The sequence below is a fragment of the Aethalodelphis obliquidens genome, unplaced genomic scaffold (assembly GCF_003676395.1).
Source record: "Aethalodelphis obliquidens isolate GAN/ISIS:26980383/991018 unplaced genomic scaffold, ASM367639v1 scaffold45, whole genome shotgun sequence".
NCBI classification, from domain to species: Eukaryota; Metazoa; Chordata; class Mammalia; order Artiodactyla; family Delphinidae; genus Aethalodelphis; species Aethalodelphis obliquidens.
In genome coordinates this window covers 9,057,880-9,078,625 of record NW_020837989.1, presented here as the reverse complement: position 1 = coordinate 9,078,625, position 20,746 = coordinate 9,057,880, and the positions used below count along the sequence as shown (strand labels likewise).

At 51.6% G+C, this 20,746-nt stretch overlaps 1 protein-coding gene across 10 annotated transcripts in view; it reads right to left on the bottom strand.

Moving 5' to 3' along the window:
• IL17B (interleukin 17B) overlaps positions 1-20,720 on the bottom strand; it is a 53,451-nt gene extending 32,731 nt beyond the window's left edge. For 5 of the 10 annotated variants that reach the window (XM_027081651.1, XM_027081652.1, XM_027081653.1 and 2 more), the window contains exon 1: positions 3,385-3,517. The gene's annotated coding sequence lies outside the window, so the exon portion shown is untranslated. Of the gene's footprint in view, positions 1-3,384; positions 3,518-11,670; positions 11,824-14,398; positions 14,833-17,475; positions 17,934-20,673 lie in introns of those variants that run through there. The other 5 variants (XM_027081648.1, XR_003427742.1, XM_027081649.1 and 2 more) reach the window with 5 other exon arrangements.
• Between the last annotated feature and the right edge of the window lie 26 nt (positions 20,721-20,746).

Sequence of the window (20,746 nt, the reverse complement as noted above, 5' to 3'; positions counted from 1 at the left end):
CAAGGTGTGGGTCCCTGGGGCCTGCCTTGGGCTGGGCAGTGAGGGTGAGATGGGAACAAGGGGAGTGAGAGGCAGCAGGGGAGCTCCAGCCTTAACCCTTGATGCCCGGTGCCTTTCACTCCATGGAGAGCTATGCATTCCTTCATGCAGGGGGATGGGATGGAGTCAAACCATCCCCCTTTATCTGAGACTGTGGACACCATGGAGTCCAGTCTTCTCTCCACCACATCATGGTGAGGCCCAGAGAGGGGAAGGCACTTGTCTACAGTCACACAGCATGCCTACAGGAGACCTGGTCCCTAACCTGCTGCTCTTCCATCCAACACCTTCCAGAAGAAACCAACATTTGCATTACCCAGAAAGCATCACCCAGCCCAGCAAACTGGAACCCTGGGGGTCTCAGTTCTTTGCAAAGTGGACAGGACAGAAGGGAAAACTAACTCCTTTATCATGATAGTTTCTTCAAACAGACAGCATACAAGGGAGAAATGCTGTGAGAAGTCCCTTGTTTCCGGGGACGCCCATTGCCAGGGTGCACACAGCCTCCGCTTACACTGAAAATGCTCTCCCTACTCACAGCTCCCTTTCCATAAAGCCGCTTTCCATAATACACACTTGACAGAATGTCATGAGATGCTGACTCCGGCTGTCGCTCTGCAAAAAGGGTGCCATAAATAGTCTGGTCCTACAGGGGAGCCTGAAAAATGCATGCTGGGCTGCCCGGAGCCAATCGTGATCCCCACAGGCACGAACTAAGTGACCCTGAGGGACTGCTGTAACTCCTGAGAGCCTCGGTTTCCTCATCTGCAAAACAGGGTTAAGAGTGGTTCCTAACTCACAAGTGACTGTGAGGATAAAATAAGAAACCCCGTGTAAAAGAAGCACTTAGCAAGTGTGGAGCACATCGGAGGCATCCAGCGTGTTAGCTGTAACATGTATTGGCCATTGGTAGGATTACGGCATGTCCCGGTGTAAGCTGGGTAGCTGGGAGCTGTTACCACTGTCACTGTTATCCCAGTCTGTTCACATTGGAAGGTCAGGGTGATGGGGAGTCTTGGGGATCCTGGTCTCTAACCCCCACCCTCCCAGATACCAAGCTGCTCGAGGCTGGGCTTGGAATTGTAGGAACTGTAGGTCGCTGCCGGGGTCTAGGCCCCTTTTCTCTCCCTCTCTTCCCTTCCTCCTGCATCATCTTGTGACAGCCTCAGACTGTGTTCCCAGAGCTTGCTCGAAAGTCCCCAGCAGCGACCTTCCCTGGGGAGGAAGTGGGGAGCGTGTGAGGCTGGTGAACTCAGCTGGGCTGTCAAGGGGGTGGGAGGGCGCTCTGGGAATGGAGACCCAGAGGAGCCGCACAACGGAGGGGGCATGGAAAGGGGCCCCACACGGCAGCTCCCACCCCAGCTTCCACATCTTCCCTAGATGCCTCTTCGGACCTTTGCCCTCATCCTTCCTGCTTCTCGTGCTCCCATGCCTGTGCCTTTTGCTGTGGGCCCAGCCCCGTGCTCATAATGGAAGCTGCAGCCACTTACTGTGGACTTACAATGTGCAGCAACTGTGCTTGCACTTGACATCTACCTCGTTTGACCTTCACAAACAAGCGAAGGTTCAGAGAGGTGAAGCCACCAGCTGAAGATCACACAGCTAGAAAGTGCAAGGGGGGAGATTCAAACACATGTCTGCTGGACTCCAGGGCGGGTGTCTTCTCAGTTCTTCCCAAACATATGCTGGAAACCCTAGGGCCCTGGAGCCCAAGGAGAACAGAAGCTATAGGACATGCACAAGGGTGAGAGAGCTGAGGAAGGGGAGCTGTGGGCAAAGAAGCCCCTCCAGAAAAAACCAGCGTAGGTGTGGGTGGGTGTGCTTGCATGGGGCCCCGACCTCAGCCATCTCCCACGGTAGTGCCATCTGGTTCCCAGATGTGGCCTCTCCCCAGCCCCTCGTATTTCTTGGAAATGAGCAAGGCCAGGAGAGGGAACAGGGGTTTTTGTGATGTCTGTGACGACGTGAGCTCCGTTTTGTGGTCATCCAGCCGACTGCTGCCCGAGCTCAGGAGACAGCTGGATTGAGCGTGAACAGCCCAAGGTTCAAGCTGGCCTCTGACACTCAGCAGGGGTTGACCGGGGTGCGTCGCAGAGCCTCTTTGAGCCTCAGTAAGCAAGGAAGCCATTCCTATCTCTGGCAGTGGTTTTGAGTGTGCCTTAAGTTACGGGAGGGAGCATTTTGCAGGCTGAAAGCCTCGTGCAGCTGGAAGTGGTCACAGGTGGCCCCAGGGCTGTCCCTTCAGTCTTGGCCACTGTGTGCACCCCGGATTTCCACCTACCCCTAAATGGCTCCTTTTCCACGTGCGAGGCTAGAGGTGGGGGCCAACGGTCAGCGGGGCCTCTCGGCAATTTCCTTCCAGACCCATTCTTTTGCTGATGGGGTCTTGATGCGCTGGAAAGGGAAGGTGACCCCTCTTGCTCTTGGAGCCTAGAGCTCCTCAGAAGACCCTCTCTGAAAGCCAGGTAAGCATAGCAGAGATAATGGCAGCCTAGCGGCTGAAGGACAGACTCTCTGAGGCCTGGAAAATCTCAACAGCCTCAGCCTGAGCTTCTAAGGACCCAGCAACAGCCCAGGCTCATCCTCAAAGCCAGGAGCCCGGCAGCCCAGTCAGGACCAACAAAGGCCCGGGCTCTGGCCAAAGGGCACCCCAGCGTCCTCTGATAAGGGGTATCCTTGTTCCTTTCAGGCAAGGGCACTGGCTGGTGGGGGGCCACCCCTGCAACCCTGACGCTGAAGGAGCAAACACCCCAGAGTGGGGCCTCCTGAAGACCTGAGGAGGGTAGGCGGCAGGGGCCCTGGACACAGACCCGTGAGTGCCACCCCACCTCCACTCATGGGCACCGACACCCCACCCTCCCCACCCCGCCAGCGATAAATTCCCCATCCCAGCCCTCAGGATGACCAAGAAACCAGGCCTCAGAATGGGAAGGGTTAAAGGAAGACCCTGCTGATTGACAGGGTGCCGGCAAGTCAGGGCTGTTGCGTCGGGATCGTAGGTGAAAAGAAATGGAACCAAAGAAGGGAAAACCCACCAGGAGCCAAGAATCCACCTCACGCCCTGCTCCCTACAAACCAGCAACGCAAAGCCTGCGTGCTCCCGAGAACAAAAGACTTGGGGGAGCTGTGGAGGATGGTGGTCATTTTCCCTGGAAAGGAATAAATGGGGTCGGATTCTAGAAGCAGGGTGACCTGGGGCTGTGTCAGCCTCTGAAAACAGAACCAGCCCTCGGGGCTTTGAGAGCGTCAGGCGTGTGCTTGGACGCACAGTGCTTGGAATACGGTGAAGCTCTAGAAACCGTGAGCAGTTGTTTTTACCGTCCATCATATTCTTCCCACACTTACCAGCTGTTCGTGGAGCGGGCAGGGTGAGGGACCAGCTCCATAAGACAGGTGGCGAAACTGAGGCCCAGGGAAGTGAAGGAGTTCCACTCAGAGTCATACAGACAGTCACGGGCAGAGGGGGATTCTGGCACCAGATCTCCGGAGGATGGAAAAAGAGGAGGAAGATTTGGAAGTGAGCAGAGGAGGCAGGACTCGGACAAGGAGCTGACACGCCAAAGACAGCGGGCGCAGCCCAGGCTGCTTATATAACACAGCACACCTGTTAACCTCTGCACACCCCACACGTGTGTGCAAACGTGCGCCCCGGCACAGCGCACACACCTGGCCCTCATTCACTAGCAAATGAGCCTTGGAGACTGGGTCCAAACAAATTGCATTAGGAGGGCGGTAGGCGCCACCTCCCCCCCGCGCTGTCGGGCTCCAACACTGAGCAGGCCTGCAGAGCTGCCAGCTGCGGTCTCTCGGCCACGCTGACAGGCCCTCCTCAGCCCCCTTCCCCCGCCCCTGGGCCCCAGGAAGGGGGCTGGGGTCCGAGAGAATGCCATGATGATGGATGGGCTGAGGGAGGTTCCAGGGCTAGCTCAAGAGCACACAGGATGTTCGTGCTTATGCAAGGCTCACTTCTGAGCTGTTCCCAGCAAACCAGCCCCACCTTCCCTCCCTCCCTCCCCTCCGGCAGCCTCTCCCACGGTCACTGCTGCCAGAGCCCAGAGCCCAGGCTCCGAGCAGATCTACCCCCCAACACTCAGCTGGGCTGAGCGGGAACTGGTCAGCTCAGGAGGCAACGGCCTGGGGCTGAGACACAGGTGGGCACTTTAGAGGGAAGAAGGAATTTGTGAACAGAAAGACAACACCATCATGTAAAGGTGGTGTCTCTGTGCTTTCTCATCCATTGTTTTGTTTAATCCTCCGAATGTGCCTGGAGTTAGGAGATTGTGCCCATAGTACAGAGGTGACTACTGAGGTTCATTCATTCAGTGATCCCACAGCTCCCCTTTCCTGAGCCCTGAGTCTGCACCAGGCCCTATGCGGGGTGCTGGGGACACCGAACTGAATGACTTACAGCATCTGCCCACATTGCTTAACAGAACAGTCACCTTTGGGCTGGGTCATTGGGCACTGGGGCCCCCTGGTCTTCCAGGGGAGCATCTCCAGCAGAATCCCTTTTCCATATGGTATATGTGAGTTATTGAATATTATTACTAAGAGGAGCCTTAGCAATCAGCCCATTCAGAACACAGACCCTAAAGTCAGACAGCCCCAAGTTCAAATCCTGCCTTGCTCCCTTTTTAGCTGGATAGCTGTGGTCCAATTAACCTCTTGAAGCCTGTTTTCCCATCTGTAAAATGGGAATACAAAAGCTCCCACCTCATGGGTCTGACTGTGAGGATTAATTTGTGTTTTCCCTACCCTTAACTGACACAGGGAGAAACAGGGGCCTGGAGAGGGAAAGAGCTTGGCCAGGGTCACTTGTGAGTTGGGGGTTAAGTCAAGACCCGATGGATCCCTTTCTCCTACCCCCTTCCCCACTTATCCCAATAGAAATCCTCCCCACCTGCCTCACCCCAAGCAGCCCAGAGGCCATGACAGTTGGCCAGTTTGTGCAGGCAACCACAGGGACGTGTCCTGGGTCCCACCCTCCACCTTCAGCCCTGCCCAAGCCTCTGCAGCACCAGAGTCCCAGGTGACCAGCGGTGGCCCCCAGCCCTCAGTGACAGTGGATGGTGGGGACACGCAGTGGCAGACTCCCAGCCCAGAGCAGCCTGGCCATATAAGGGAAGGAGCCAGGAAGGTCTCCTGGCTCAGGCCTGGCGAGAAAATCCAGACAGCCACTGTTTATTTTCTCCTTCCCAGCCTCCCGAGAGCTTCCAGACAGAAGACAGAGGTTCCCCCTCAGGCCAAGCGACATTTCCTGAACACAGTGGGGAACAGGGAGGAAAAACCAGTCCATCATCCGGGAGCAGCACCCCTGGCTGTGGACAGGTAGCACCAGGTAAGATTCTGCCAGGTAAGATTGTGAGGCCACCTGTTCAACTGCCTCCTTTGACAGAAGGGGAAACAGGGCAACAGAGAGAAGCGTTTGTGATAAGGGATCACACCACTTGGGTGTCCCAAGTGGGACCCATCTCCTGACTGGGGACCCAGAGCAAGAAGGAGCCTCTCGTGGGGTAAGTGGAACAGGAGAGCTATGAACCCCCTTCTCAGTGAGACATCATCTGAAGGAGAAAAGCCAGCTCTGTCTGCCTCTCAGCAAGTAGGCAAGACTCAAGGGAAGAGTTCCTGGGGCCAGAGAGTCAGCAGAAGGACACCTTTCCTGGACCTCTGTCCTCCTCCCAGCCCAGTGGCAGAACCTCCTCCTCCAGGAAGCCCTCCCAGTTCACCCAGGGAGGAGGAACCTAAGCCCTCAGCAGTCCTTTCTGGGCTCTCTCTTATGCCACTTGGGTCTGTCCCCTATTCAACTTGCCAAGGGCAATTTCCTTCCACTGACCAAGCTCCTCCAGGGTAAGGACCACATCAGATTCAGGCCTGTCTCCCCTCGGCACGTAGAAGATGCATTTGGTTTGCTGAACGGACAGGTGAAATGGTTACATCCTGTCCCCAACGCTGATGAATTGGTAAATTGGTCAGGGGATGAGACATGGAGCATGGAGGTTAAAAATTACGGTCCTGAGGCAGCTGTTCTGATAGGAATCCCAGCTGGGCTCCTAGTTCCATGCCCTTGGAAAATCCCTTTCCCATGGTGCCTTGGGGATGCACGGGGATTAGCACAATTAAAACACTCAAGAAATGACCGTTCTTATTACCATCAGCATCACTATGATTTTTCTAGAGACAAAGGAAACAGAACTAGACAGCCTATAGCCATAGAGGATATAGAGGCAAATACCTTCCCCTGGTCAAAGGTCTCAACCTCTGTCCCTGTGTCAGAGTTTCCCACAGGAGCGTGGGACTGCCTCCCATCCACTTCCTGTTTCTACACCCAGGAGAGCTGCTATCTTTGTGGCAATATTCTGAGCCCAATGGGGTGTGCTGGAAATAGCCGCCAATTCCCCTGGTTCAAGCCAGTCTGTGACCCGGGAACCGTCTCCTCCCCTTCCTGGCCCTCCATGTGGTGGTGATAAGGGTCCCCTGACCACTGCATGGCTGCTCTGCAGATTAAATGTGATGGGATAGTTTTTCAAACGGCAGGCACTCAGATGCCCCCTTTTTAATTTTGGCCACATCTGCCAACAATCAAAATATTTTAAAATTTAAGAAGAGTCATTTTTAATACCTAAATATAAATGGGAAACTAAAATACTGTCCATAATTAGGAGATAATAAAGGTAAGAATAGAGACAGTAAAAATGCAACAGCGTTCTTACTCTCTCCTCTGGTACATAGCTTGCAAGCCCCTGGGCCTGAGGGAGATAAACAAGAGCCAGAAAAGTGTCAGAGACAGGATAGCACCAAACTGAGGCTCTCTCCCCCTGGGAAACAGAAGGACTGGAAGCAAACACAGGGAATAGCCTGAGTCACTGTGTCTTCCAGAGTTAGTGCCCAGGGGCTTCCCTGGTAGCGCAGTGGTTAAGAATCCGCCTGCCAATGCAGGGGACACGGGTTCGAGACCTGGTCCGGGAAGATCCCACATGCCGCAGAGCAACTAAGGCTGTGCGCCACAACTACTGAGCCCACGTGCCACAGCTACTGAAGCCTGCGCACCTAGAGCCCGTGCTCCGCAACGAGAAGCCACCGCAATGAGAAGCCCGCACACCGCAACGAAGAGTAGCCCCTGCTAGCCGCAACTAGAGAAAGCCCGCACGCAGCAACGAAGACCCAGCACAGCCAAAAATAAATAAAAATAAAATAAATAAATGTATTAAAAAAAACAAGAAACAAAGTTAGTGCTCAGGCCACAAAATCGCCCACTCTCTGTGCTGCATTCGGAAGCCAAAGGTGGTCAGGTGAAAGAGCTTAGGAAACAGTCCGGCACAAAGGAATGCAGGGGTCTGGCCTAATCAGCTTGCTTCCCAGCAGCAAATGATCACTTTTTCGGGACGACCCTCCCTGGCTTCTTACTGAAATCTCCACGTTGGCCAGGGCGAGCGTTTCCTCTCCAAGAGCTAGTGGGAGCCGTCTGAGAGTGGAGTAGACGGGCTGTGGGCCGTTCAGGACCCCCAAGCTGGATCCTGATGTTGGAATCACTCCCCAGCCAAACGCAGTTTGGAACGAGTTCCTCCATGAGAATTCCACATTAGAGCGAGGCAGCTCTTTGGGTGGGAATACCTGAGGAAGGGGCTGTCCCACTCAGCAGGCCAGCAGGCCTGACTTGCCCCAAGGGGCAGACCAGAGGAAAACACTCTGCAGATCAGGGCCTGCTTTCAGACTTCTGCCAGAGGCATACGAGACTATTACTCGAAGGAGGCGTGTGTGTTTTCCTGCTCTCTCCCACCCCTGAGAAAAGGCTGCTGGTTCCCTTCACCCTTCAGACATCCGGCACCAAGGCCACCCCAGTGGGCATCAGCAATGCAGGCGGGTCCTCTGGGGGTGCCCTGAGATCTTGGCGGGGCAGAAGAAATGGAGGCGAGGCTCAGCCTGCTCACTCAGAGGTTCCCACCCAAGCCAGGTCTTGAGAGGAAAATGAATTATCTATACAGTCATTCAATCGTCCACTAAGTGGCATTCCCTGGGACCCATCATCACGTACAAAGGCCTCCATGAGGCGCAGGGATCCTCGCCATTAACAAATGTGGGTGCTGTCCTTAGGGAACTGGAGATCTAACCCAGTCAGACCCAGATGCAAAGAGCTCTGACACTGGAGAGAATGAGGTTGAAGAATACGATTCAGCCACTCTTACAACGCATATGAGGATCTACCATCACAAGTATGGTAAAGGATTAGAAAGAGAAAGAGGGCAGAAAGAGGGCAGAAGATGTGTGAGGACATGGACCAGGGTGTCCTGATGTCTGAGAAAGTCAGAGAGGGCTTCCCACAAGAAGTAGCCGTTTGGTCTCCTCTTCCACCAGGAGGAGACGGGCAGGGGCGCAAGAGGGAGCAGCATGGTAGCTGGGGGCCCCGAAGTGGTAGGCACAGGGCTCCTCGGAGGAATGGAAAAAGGGGGGCAGAGGCCCAAGAGGAAGTGGCCAGCTGGGCCAGATGGGTCAGGCCTTGTAGCCTTTTGTGAGGGTTTCAGAATTTAGCCAGAGGGCAGTGGGAGTGTTTTTAGCATTTTAAGCCTAGGAGAGATACGGGCATATTTGCATTTTGAGAAATCACTCTAGGAGGATGGCTGGGATGGTTGGTTGGGAAGTCGGTGGGAGTAGAAGCAAGGAGGCCAGGTAGGAAGCTAAGACAAATGTTTGATGGTATAAAGTACCATGAATGTGCCGTTTGGCTGGGGTGCACCAAGCATAAATGTGGGGTATGGGGTCAAAAGGTAGAACATTATGTTGGATGGCTCCATTTACTGAAATGCCTAGATTAGCAGCTCTGTAGAGACAGACCTGCCCGGGGGCTCGGGGTGATGGGAGGTGGGTAGGAGGGGCTAAATGGTAAGAGGGTTCTTTTGGAATGATGAAACGTTCTGAAATCGATTGTGGCAATGGTTACACCACTTTGTGAATGTATTATAAACCACTTCATTGTGCAATTTAAATAGGTGAATTATATTTCAATAAAACTGTTTAAAAAGAAAAGAAAAGGAAGGTTGAGGTTTGGTCCCAGAGGGCTCAAACGCCAGGCTGAGGACAGGAAACACATCTGTGGTAGTTACAGCAGCCTCTGGGGCAATAGCTGGATGGTGGAGCTGAGGCCCCTCTAATGCCCCTTCTCCTGTCTAGGGTGGACTCCCTGCCATCAGCCCCTGGTGCAGAGCAGCGTGGCACCCTGTCTCCCAGCCTGAGGTGCAGTGCTGCATCTCTGGTCAGTTGGGAGTCTGAGATGAAGCACTGTAGCTCGGGAAGGGAGAAGTTGTTCTGCGGCCGTTGCCTGGACGTGGTAAGTGGTAGTGGTGCTTGCGGGCACCAGGAAGGACGGGAATGTTTCCACTCTCCGTATGGTCAGCTGAGGAAGTTGCTGGACTCAAGTCCTACCTGTGCCACTATCTGCTTCATGATTCTGGGCAAGGCCTGAATCTTCTGTGCACCCCAGTTTGTCCATCTGTAAAGTGAGGTGTTGGAGCACTCAGTGGTGGCCATTACCCAGCACCCTGACTCTGCTTTCGCTTTCTGAGCCCATGACAGACACTGCTAATCAGTCGAGGCATCCTTTCTTTTTCCTTTTTTCCTTTTCTTTTGTAATTTTGTAAAACTTTTTATCTTATATTGGAGTATAGCTGATTAATAATGTTGTGATAGTTTCAGGTGTACAGCAAAGTGATTCAGTTATACACATACATGTACCTATTCTTTTTCAAATTCTTTTCCCATTTAGGTTGTTACATAATATTGAGCAGAGTTCCCTGTGTTATACAGTAAGTCTTTGTTGGTTATCCATTTTAAATACAGAAGTGTGTACATGTCAATCCCAAACTCCCTAACTATCCCTTCCCCCAACTCTAAGGCATCCTTTCTTGAAGCATTCAGGTACAGCTTCAGAATCCTTCTCAGCACTAAGTTCTGGAGAGCTACTGTTTATGATTCGAAGCTGAAACCCTTCATCATTTGTGAACTGGACAATTCCTAAAAACGCTTTCAGCCTTAAAGACAAAAGTCCTGGGCTTTGAGTCAGGCTCTTCACTCTTTGAGGTGTTGCCTAAGTTAGTCCAGGCATCTCCCAAATATCTGACCCCTCTCAGTGGCTTCAGACAAGCAAGAAACAGCAGAGGAAAATCACTGGGCTAAGCACAATTTTATTTAACCTCCCAACAAGCTTGGGAGGTAAATGTTATTAACCCATTTTCCAGATAAGAAAACCAAGGCTCAGTTAAGCAACTGGCCCAAGGTCACACACTGACTATGTTGAGCTGGGCTTGTAACCTAATCTGTCTGCCTTCAGATCCATGTTCTTACCCACTGCATGTGGTCTTGTCCTTACATCTTGGGTCACTTTTAGCAAAGACAGACCAAGACGTTTTCCATTAATCCTGTAGATTTCCTTCCTCTTCTCCTCCCCGCCCCCAGCCACCATAGTTGTATTTATCTCACCTTATCCAGTAGGTCCTATACCATAGCATTTTACAGTTGGGGAAGGCTGAGGTTAAGTGATTTGCTGAGGGTCACCAACAAAGAAGTTGCCAAACAGAGACTGGGAACTGGATCCGCCCAGTTGGTTTAGAGTAAAACCCTCCCTCTGGCTGGAGACTAAGGAATACACATGATCCATGGCAGTCGAAGGGGGGAGTGGGGTGTTACCAGATGGTTTCTGGTTGACAACATGGCCTTTGACTACAGGGAAGGTACTTTCCGGGGCAACTGAAGTTCCAGTCACTACTCTCCCCCTGGAGCAATCATCCACATCCCGCGAGACACAGCAGCCGCCCTGGCTTCTGCAGATGGGGCCGGATGCAGAAGAAAACGCCAGCTGGTCCTTAGGGACATGCCAGAGCCTTGGTGCTGAAGGCCACTCTCTCACCTTGTCCTCACGGTCCAGTTTTCCCAGGAATCCCTTAGATGCTAAGATGGGGATTCCTGGAAATACTGTTCTTGAGGTCATGGTTTAACAGCTGGATGCGTCTCCTTCCCACCCAGAGTTGCCCCTGCAGGGCTTGGGCTCAAGCACGTCATGAGGTCAAGTGGAAGGCCATGCACTAGAGGTAAGAGGGCTTGAGAACTGTGTTCTTGACCTTTAAGTTGCTTTTCTTTCCATTTTGTCCATTTCGTAACATCCTGTGAGGCTGGAATGGGAACTTCACCACTGTCCTGCTCTTGGGAACTTTGTCCAGGCACTCAGTTGAGCAGTAGTTGAACCAGGACACCATAAAGCATGTGTTTCTTTCTGCCTCAACCGCACCCCCACCCCACTTCCCCGCGTGCCAAGCAATAGGGGTCGCACTATCGAATCAGCATTATTGATAAATGAATAAATGTACGTGAATTTATTTTAAAAGTTTGCTAAATCAGTTAGCTAAACTAAAAACAAAAAAAACTATTAAGTTTTAGTTCGATTTGTAATGCAGCCACAGAAAAATTTTTAAATTTTTCATTAAGGTAGAGAAGACAAAAAAGCTCAGAGTGCCCTCTTGTGGTGATGCCTCTCTCAACCTGCTTCAGGAACACTGAGGCTCGCCTCTACACACACACACACACACACACACACACACACACACACACACACACAGATGCCTTTTGCCAATGACCATCACTTACAATCTACTTTAACTCGCATCACCTTCGTCTCAAAGCTCCTGAGGTTCAGAGAGGTCAAGTGACCAGCCCACAGTCACTCACATAGCATAAGGCAGAGCCAGGATTGATTCCAAGTTCAGTGGCTTGTGGCAATTCCTCAGCCAAAAGTAAAAACTGCAAAAATAAAAAATAAAAGTAAGACAATCTGAATAGACAGAGAAAATGCTAGCTGACTGAATCCCAGAGACCTGAAGTGGTCCAGGTGCAACACTAGAACTTTTCACAAACTCTTCCTAGTGCTTTTCATGGAGTTGGTAGAGACAGGAGGTGTCGTGGCCCCAGGAGCCTCGCTTTGGGGTCTGCTTGCCGTGCTCCCAGGGACCAGGTGGCTCCCACACGTCTCAGGCTGTCTCTCTAACAGGCCACATTGAAGACATTTATAAAATATGAGATCTCCCTCCCCCTTATCCTCAGAGACTGGAGCTGGACTGACCATGAAGAAATCTGATTTGCTCCTAATGATAATAATAGCTTCCTCTCACGAATATTTACAACTTACCGGGCCCTGTGCTAAATGCTTTCACAGGCACTGTCTCATTCAATCCTCACAACAACCCAATGAGGTAGGTTGTATCACATACTCCGTTTCACAGATGAGGCAGCCAAGGCACAGAGAGGTTAAGACACTTGCCTAAGATCACACAGCTAACAAGTTGTGAGGCTGAGTCAAATCAAGTCTGTGTTTATGCTTACCACCTGCCCTTGCCCCCTCTCTCCCTTTTGGCCTGGCCTGGCAGGTGGGGCTACCTCCCGTGGCTTCCCCTGGGGGAGAAGGTAAAACAAGCCTTCAGTGAGACCCAAGCAGTCCCTCCTGTGCTCTGTGACTATAATAAAATGCTGGACCCTTGGCTTGTGTCCTGTGTCTTCCTGGGAACATGAGGGGAGGCGGAAGGAGGTGACAGCAGGGAGAGAACATAAGCCTGTATTAGTTTACTAGGGCAGCTGTAACAAAGTACCACAGACTGAGTGGCTTAAACAATAGAATGTTATTTTATCATAGTTCTAGAGGCTGGAGGTCTAAGATCAAGGTGTCAGCAGGGTTGGTTTCTTCTGAGGCCATTCTCTTTGTTTTGTAGATGGCTGTGTTCTCCCTGTGTCTTCACTCTGTACATGTCAGTGTCTTAATCTCTTCTTATAAGGACACAAGTCCTATTGGTTAAATTAAAGCCCATGCATATGACCTCATTTAACATTAATTATCTCTTTAAAGACCCTACCTCCAAATACAGTCACAGTCTGAGGTACTGGGGGTTAAGACTTCATCATGAATTTGGGGGGGACACAATTCAGCCCATAATACAGCCTCAGTTGAGGCAACCCTCAACTGAAGGCAGGTGCCTTCACACTGCCAGACACTTCCAGAAGCTGGCTAGATAGCAACCAGGACCCACATCAAGACAGTCAGAAGCCCAAGGAAGATGCCAGGCCGTGTCTGGGAACACCTGCTGTAGAGCGTGGGGAGGGAGAGAGTCCCACGAGGTGAGGTCCCCTAGGGCGGGACCAAGGCACATGCTGAGGAGCGCTCAGGGCCTGGCTACGCGGCAGCCTCGCCCCTTCAGTCCTAAAGGTGTGACTGACCAGGTCGAGGAGGCAAGACAGAGTCTGAAATCACACTTCACACAGGCGTCAGTCTTCAGAGTGAACTCGACATTAGCTGTACCACAGGCATCATGCCCAACACATGGGGACATTTTAATTTCTTTTTTTTTTTTTTTTTTTTTGCGGTATGCGGGCCTCTCACCGCTGCGGCCTCTCCCGTTGCGGAACACAGGCTCCGGACGCGCAGGCCCAGCGGCCTTGGCTCACCGGCCCAGCCGCTCTGTGGCATGTGGGATCTTCCCGGACCAGGGCACGAACCCGTGTCCCCTGCATCGGCAGGACGACAGACTCTGAACCACTGCGCCACCGGGGAAGCCCCACATGGGGACATTTTAAACACAATTAGTCTACCTTCGGCACAATCCTCCAACTCTGCTACATTCTGAGGGGGAAAAAAAATCAACATCCTGACAAACAACCTTTTACGATTCCCAGAGCCTAAGGCCTCCCCACACCTCTCCTTTGCGCCCCCAAACAAGGCCTGCGCACCTGCCCTGCACTGTGGAGGAGCCCAAGGTCCCACAAGGGCCCGAGACTGCTTAGGAGCCACAGGGACGAGTGCAAGAGGCAGGATGGAGGGTGAGCTCCTCTGGCCAGCGCCCTGCCGTCCACTGCACCCCACGCCCCAATGACACACCCCGTTCTTGTTCAGCTTTGGAACAGTTCCCGGCCAGACACTGGGGCCTCCTCGAAACTCACAGGCCTTGTGCTACTGAGGTCCTTCTAGAACTCTCCCTCACACCCCTGGGGAATTATTGCGGACTCCCACAGGTGGGTTCGACACTGTGGTTTGAGATTCCCAGGAGTGGAGGGGTGCACAGGAATAACAGCAAATGTCCAGCAAAGGGGGTGTCCTTTTTTTTTTTTTTTTTTTTGCGGTATGCGGGCCTCTCATTGCTGTGGACTCTCCCGTTGCGGAGCACAGTCTCCGGACGCGCAGGCCCAGCGGCCATGGCTCACGGGCCTAGCCGCTCTGCGGCATGTGGGATCCTCCCGGACCAGGGCACGAACCCGAGTCCCCTGCATCGGCAGGCGGACTCTCAACCACTAACGCCACCAGCGAAGCCCCGGGGGTGTCCTCTTTATTTACCTCTGCCAGCCTTTACTGGGTGCCTGTGTGCACCTGGTGCTGGGGACACGGCAGTGAACGAGACAACCAGAGAACTCTACCTTGTGAGGATGATTCGCTCACACACACGTAGGTGTGAGATCCTGCACTCCTCTTCCAGAATTTCAGTGTTGAGACCGTTTCTGAACACAGCTGTAAAGTAGTAACACTTTCAAATACATCCCTACATGCCAGGCATGCCGTGGGCCTCTGTCCTGTGGGCAGAAGGAATTGGCACCCCCTGACAACTCTGGTGACAGATCCCCAGGTCGAAGCCCAGGCTCTTCCAGCAGTGACCGTCTGCACTTCCTTTTACTGACAGAGCGTCCTGCACCAGGTGCCTCCTGTGGGAGTGTCCAAGGAGGCAGCGTGACGCAGACAGGAAGGAGGTGGTGCCCTCTTGTGGCCTAACCTGGAAGGACAGGCTATCTTGAAGGACTTGTCAGGGGTAAGGGGGGATTGTTATCAGTGCCCATTATCTAACACATTTGCATAGGATTTTGCATCTCAAAATGCAATTTTCATCCCATGACTTCATTTGATCCTTGGGTTTTTTAAATTAATTAATCTATTTATTTATTTTTAGTTGCCTTTTGTCTTCGTTGCTGTGCGCGGGCTCTCTCCAGTTGCGACGAGCGGGGGCCACTCCTCTCTGTGGTGTGCGGGCCTCTCTTGCTGCGGAGCACGATCTCCAGGTGCGCGGGCTTCAGCAGTTGTGGCACACGGGCCTAGCTGCTCCAGGGGATGTGGGATCCTCCCGGACCAGGGCTCGAACCCGTGTCCCCTGTATCGGCAGGCGGACTCTTTACCACTGAGCCACCAGGGAAGTCCTTGATCCTTGTTTTGAGATACATCTTGTCATCGTAGTTTTACAGAAACCCAGTGAGGTTTAAACAATACTAATTCAAATTCTAATAATAATAACACCTATGATTTATTGATCCCTTACTCTGTGGCTGGCACTGTGAATTTATTTTGTACATATTATCTCATTCGTGAGATTCAGATAGAGAACAAAGTATTAGACACGTGTCCAGGGCCCCAAGACTGCTAAGCAGCTACATGAGGAAGGAAGCACCAGCCCCGCACTCAGGCCAACAATCTCTCCCACGAGCTTGAAAAGAGAAGTGTCCGATCTGGTCCTCCAGCCCCTGGAAGATTCCCAGTTGCCTTGGGCTGGGAAGAAGTCCTGGGAGACTTCATCCAGCAGGATTGACGCTGCTACAGATCCCAACATGCTGGAGATACCATCTCCTGCTTCCAGGTGTGCTCTGAGGGAACTGGCACCCTTGGATCAGTAGAGAGATTCTATTTCCTGCTTCAAGGGGAGAATTTCCCCAGGCTCCTGAGAGCTGCCTCTCTCAAAGCGGACAGCAGCAAGGGCACCCCAATATTGCTACAGGATGTGGTCCAATGATCCAGACAAAGGAGGTGAAAGGGCCTGCTGTGATCCTGAAAGAAAGAGGGAGCTAGAGGGAGGCCGGGAGGAAGACAGTCTGGCCTGTGGGGGATTGCACATCTCCAGCAGTCCGGCGGGCCTGGCCAGCAGTCTGTGCAAGCCAATCTCATTGCTGTAAAAGGGCAGTGGCCAGAAGAGGGGACTCAGGCCTGTCCCTGCATTTCAGACCTAGGCAGCCCCTCTCCAGGTCATGGAAGCAGGCAAAGTGGAAACCAACCAAGCAGGGATGGAATAGGTCCAGATTTGCTCCTTTTTCTTGAAATATGGGGATGGAACCCAAGTGGCCTCAGTCTGGGGACAGTCAGGGGCATGTCAGTTGCACTCCAATCTGTGGGAAGCTGGAAGGAACCACAGCTCCACTAATTTAGAGACTGTCCCCTCTGACCCAGGCCATCTACCACTCCAACATCCCAAAACAGTGTGTTTCCTTGGCCTGCTCATCCCAGAACAATTTCTGACAGAGGGGCATACACAGCAGCTTGCATAACTCCAGTGACAGGGACCTCACCACTTCACCAGCCAGCCTATGTCCTTGATCACCTTGGATTGTTAGGAGGCCCTTCTCTTGTTGGAGTGAAAGCTCTGTCATTTTCCCTAGTTCCTTTGCTGTCCACAGAGATTTATGAACGGTGGCCCTGGCTTCCTTCCCTTCCTCCAGGCTAAACATGCCTGGGGCTCCCAGTGGGCCTCTGAGACTGAATTTAAGCTTGTTTCCCTGCCTGCACAATCAAGACCCCTTCTTTGGGGCCAGGACCTCCTCTGAGAGCCTTATAAAATCAGTCAACCATCTCTGTGACAATGGCGCACGTCCACACAAAATGTTACATACTACACTAGAGGGTTCATAGGCCTTTCTTTCGTGCATGTCACAGTTTCTAGAAAGTGGCTGGCCTTTAGTACTAATTTATATATTCGACAAATGTTTACAGAGGGCCTACCATGGGCCAAGTGATGTTTCTGGTGCCCAGAATGGAAGGGTAAATTAAACAAATCCTAGCTCCAAGAATTTACAGTCTGGAGCAGGAGAGAGACACCAACGAATCAGCCGCCACATCATTAACTTTATATTGTGATAAATTCAAGGAAGATAATGAAAGAGAGTACAATGAGAAGTGGCAGGCTTTGGAGAGCTATTTTAAATTGGGAGGTCAGGGAGGGCCTCTGGAGGGGGTTGACATCAGAGTAGAGATCTGATGACAGGAAGACAGTGTGGACTGAAGAATCGGGGGTGGGGGTGGGGGGTCAGGCAGGACCAAGGATGGCTGTCAAGACTCTGAGGCAGAAGGAGACCAGGGAGGCTAACGCCTGGAATGGAGGAGGGGATATGAGACAGGGTTGAAGGGCACAGGGCCAGGCTGAGTGGGGAGTCTAGGTCTCATCTAAGTGCAGTGAGTGACACAGTCAGGTATACGTTTCAAAAGATCACTCAAAGTGGGGAGTGGAAGCAAAGTGTATTCCCCTTTCACGTTTCCTTATATCTGCATAAAGAAACCCTGGAAAAATATAGAAGAACTTAATAAGTGCGGTTACCTAGAAAAGCAAGACTTCTTAATATTTACATATTATATTGTTTTGACATTTGAATGACCTGTATATTTACCTGTATTACTTTCTCATGGCTGCCATAACAAATTATGACAAACTGGGTGAACTAAAACAATCGAAATGTATGATCTCATAGTTCTAGAAGCCAGAAATCTGCAAGCAAGGTTTTGGCAGGGCCAGGTTTGCTCTAAAGATCCTGGGGGACTTTGTTCCTTGCCTCTTCCATTTCCTGGTGGCTCTGAGCATTCTTTGGCTTGTAGCTACATCACTCTCTGCCCTGCACTGTCTCCTTCTCTTCTGTCTGACAAATCTCCTCTGTGTGTCTCTTGTAAGGGCATTTACCATTGAATCAGGGCCCACCTAAACGATCCAGGATAATCTCTTCATCTCAGGATCCTTAACTTGGTCACATCTGCAAAGATTCTTTTTCCAAATGAGGTCGCATTTACAGATTCCAGGAATTAGTGTGTGGACATGTCTTTTGATGCGCCACCATTCAACCCATCACCATAGCTGTCCAATAAGATCAAAGTAAACTTTAAAACTTGGTTCTAGCTCTGGGGTGACAGAGGGACTGCAGGGTGACAGATGGAAGAGAGGGAGGTGAAGGGAGGTGAAGGGAGGTGGGTATGTGTGGGAGCAAAGGTCCACTGGGCTCCAGAGGGATCGGATGCAGGATGGAGGGAACATCATAAGGCATCCCCCACCACTCCTGGGTCTGGCTTGAGCAAATGGGCAGGCTTTGGTGCCTTCACTGAGGCTGGGAAGATCAGAGGACAAGGGGGCTCCAGGGAGGTGGGAAGTGAGACTGGGAGGGAGAAGTAGTAGACATTTCAAGGTAGAAGTTACCATGAAGGAAGCTGGATATATATGTGGTGAGGCCTGCAAAAACATTTAAGGGAACGGAAGCCTCAGGCTCAGGCTACAGAAAACCCATCACCTCCCTCGTTTTGAAAGCTCAGCACCTACTGATGCAAGGCCAGGCTGCAGCCACGTCACAGAAGTGGCTGTGACTCAGCTTGGGAAATCTAGGTTTTTACCATACTACACTTATGCAACCAAGTCTTTGAATCTAAATGCAAGACTTCTCGTCTCCAGTGTAAATTTCCGTGTCTCTATGACGAATCTTTCCAAATAATTCTGCCTCCAAACCAAATAGGACAGTATGCATGGTATGATCCCAATTTCATAGGGGAGAAAATGACTCTCTTCAGGTATGTCTATAACAATAGCTAATCTTCCCTGAGGTATTATGCTGACCACTGCATGCTTTATTTCATTTAATTATCTTCATCACAGTTTGAAGTAGATGTTATCATTATTCCCATCTTATGAGATGGGAATATGAGATCTCATTATGAGATAATGAGGCTCAGAGAAATTAAGTAAATCTTGCTCACAGCCACCCAAGTAGTAACTGTTAGGACTGGGACTTGTACCCTAGCAGTCTTGGCTTTTGTGTCTATAATCATTACTGCCCCTCCTCATTCGTGCCCTCTGATGGATATACATGCACATTAAAAAGTTCAAGGAGGGCTTCCCTGGTGGCTCAGTGGTTGAGAGTCCGCCTGCCGATGCAGGGGACACGGGTTTGTGCCCTGGTCCAGGAAGATCCTACATGCCGCGGAGCGGCTGGGCCCGTGAGTCATGGCCACTGAGCCTGCGCGTCCAGAGCCTGTGCTCCGCAACGGGAGAGGCCACAACAGTGAGAGGCCCGCGTACGGCAAAAAAAAAAAAAAAAAAAAAGTTCAAGGAGAGACCTACAAAGCTGTTAATAGTGGCGGGTTCTGAGAGGGGTGTGGGAAGGAGTACACATTCTCTACTGCTGCCTTGCTTTTAATTATCTTCAAGGAACAATGCTTTTTTAATTTAAAAATATGTATTTATCAAAAGAAAAGTCTGGAAGAACATACAACAAAATGTTAACAGCACAGGACTTCCCTGGTGGCACAATGGTTAAGAATCCGCCTGCCAATGCAGGGGACACAGGTTCGATCCCTGGTCCGGGAAGATCCCACATGCTGCAGAGCAACTAAGCCCGTGTGTCACAACTACTGACACTGCATGCCACAACTACTGAAGCCTGCGTGCCTAGAGCCCGTGCTCCACAACAAGAGAAGCCACCGCAATGAGAAGCCCGCACACCGCAACGAAGAGTAGCCCTCACTCGCCACAACTAGAGAAAGCCCGTGCACAGCAACGAAGACCCAATGCAGCGAAAAATAAATAAATAAAAATGTCAACAGCAGTTACATCTGGGGAGCATGAGCAGGAGGAAAACTATCTTCTACACCATGTAGTTTGGTGTTGTTTGAACTTTATACAATGGGCATATACTGCTTTTGTAAGCAGAAAAAAGTAATTAAGTCTTTAAAAAAAGAAGGATAGAGAGAAGGAGAGTGACTCAGCAGCTCTTCTGGGATTCCCAGCAGCTCCTGACAGAGGTCCCGCCCACCTTCACGAGCCCCTTTTCTATTTCTCCCCCTCCATCCCCTTTGCACATCCTAACCAGAAAAACCTGTGCCTCAGCAGCATCTGTCCTGCCTCTCCCTCCTCCCAGCCTCTAAACTAGGCCACTGCTGATCCCGAATCCACAGGGCAACAATATCCCCTCATCCTCCATTAGCAGCTTTGTAGTTTATGAAATGCCTTCCCATGGCAGCTCACGTTTAATCCTCCCGAAGACACTGTGAAGTGGATATTCTCATGCCCATTGTACAGATGTGGAAGCTGAGGCTCAGCGAAGCTAAGCTCATTGCCCAGGGTCATATAGAGTCTGGGATTGTGCCTGGACCCAGATTCCCAGGCCAGGCCTCTCCAGTGCTGCATGAGTTCGAGCTCATGTCAGGAACTTGAGTTTCAGGACCTAAAATCAACCTGCTCAATCTTGTTTAGACCTATGACAGAGCAGCAGTTCTCCTGTTCCCTACCAAACCATCCCTGCAGCCTCCCTCGTATACTCAACCACAGCCAGGAACCTGAGACTCACCAGAGCCTTGCCCTGCACTGCCCAGGCCCTGGGGCTGAGCCTGAAGAGAGGGCAGAATGGAAGAGCCTTTGGGACCAGACAGAGGAGCGTGGGAAAAAGGGGCAGACAGCCAGCATGCTTACAAGGCAGGAGTAGACAAACCCAACCGTCTAGGACAGCAGGTCATGGGCTTGGGTGGAATCCTGGATATAACTTTGATCAAATCACTTAGTATCTCTGGGCCTCAGTTCTCTCATCTGGAATATGGCATTATAATAGCATCACCTTAGAAAGCAGTTCTGGGGCTTCCCTGGTGGTGCAGTGGTTGAGAGTCTGCCTGCCGATGCAGGGGACGCAG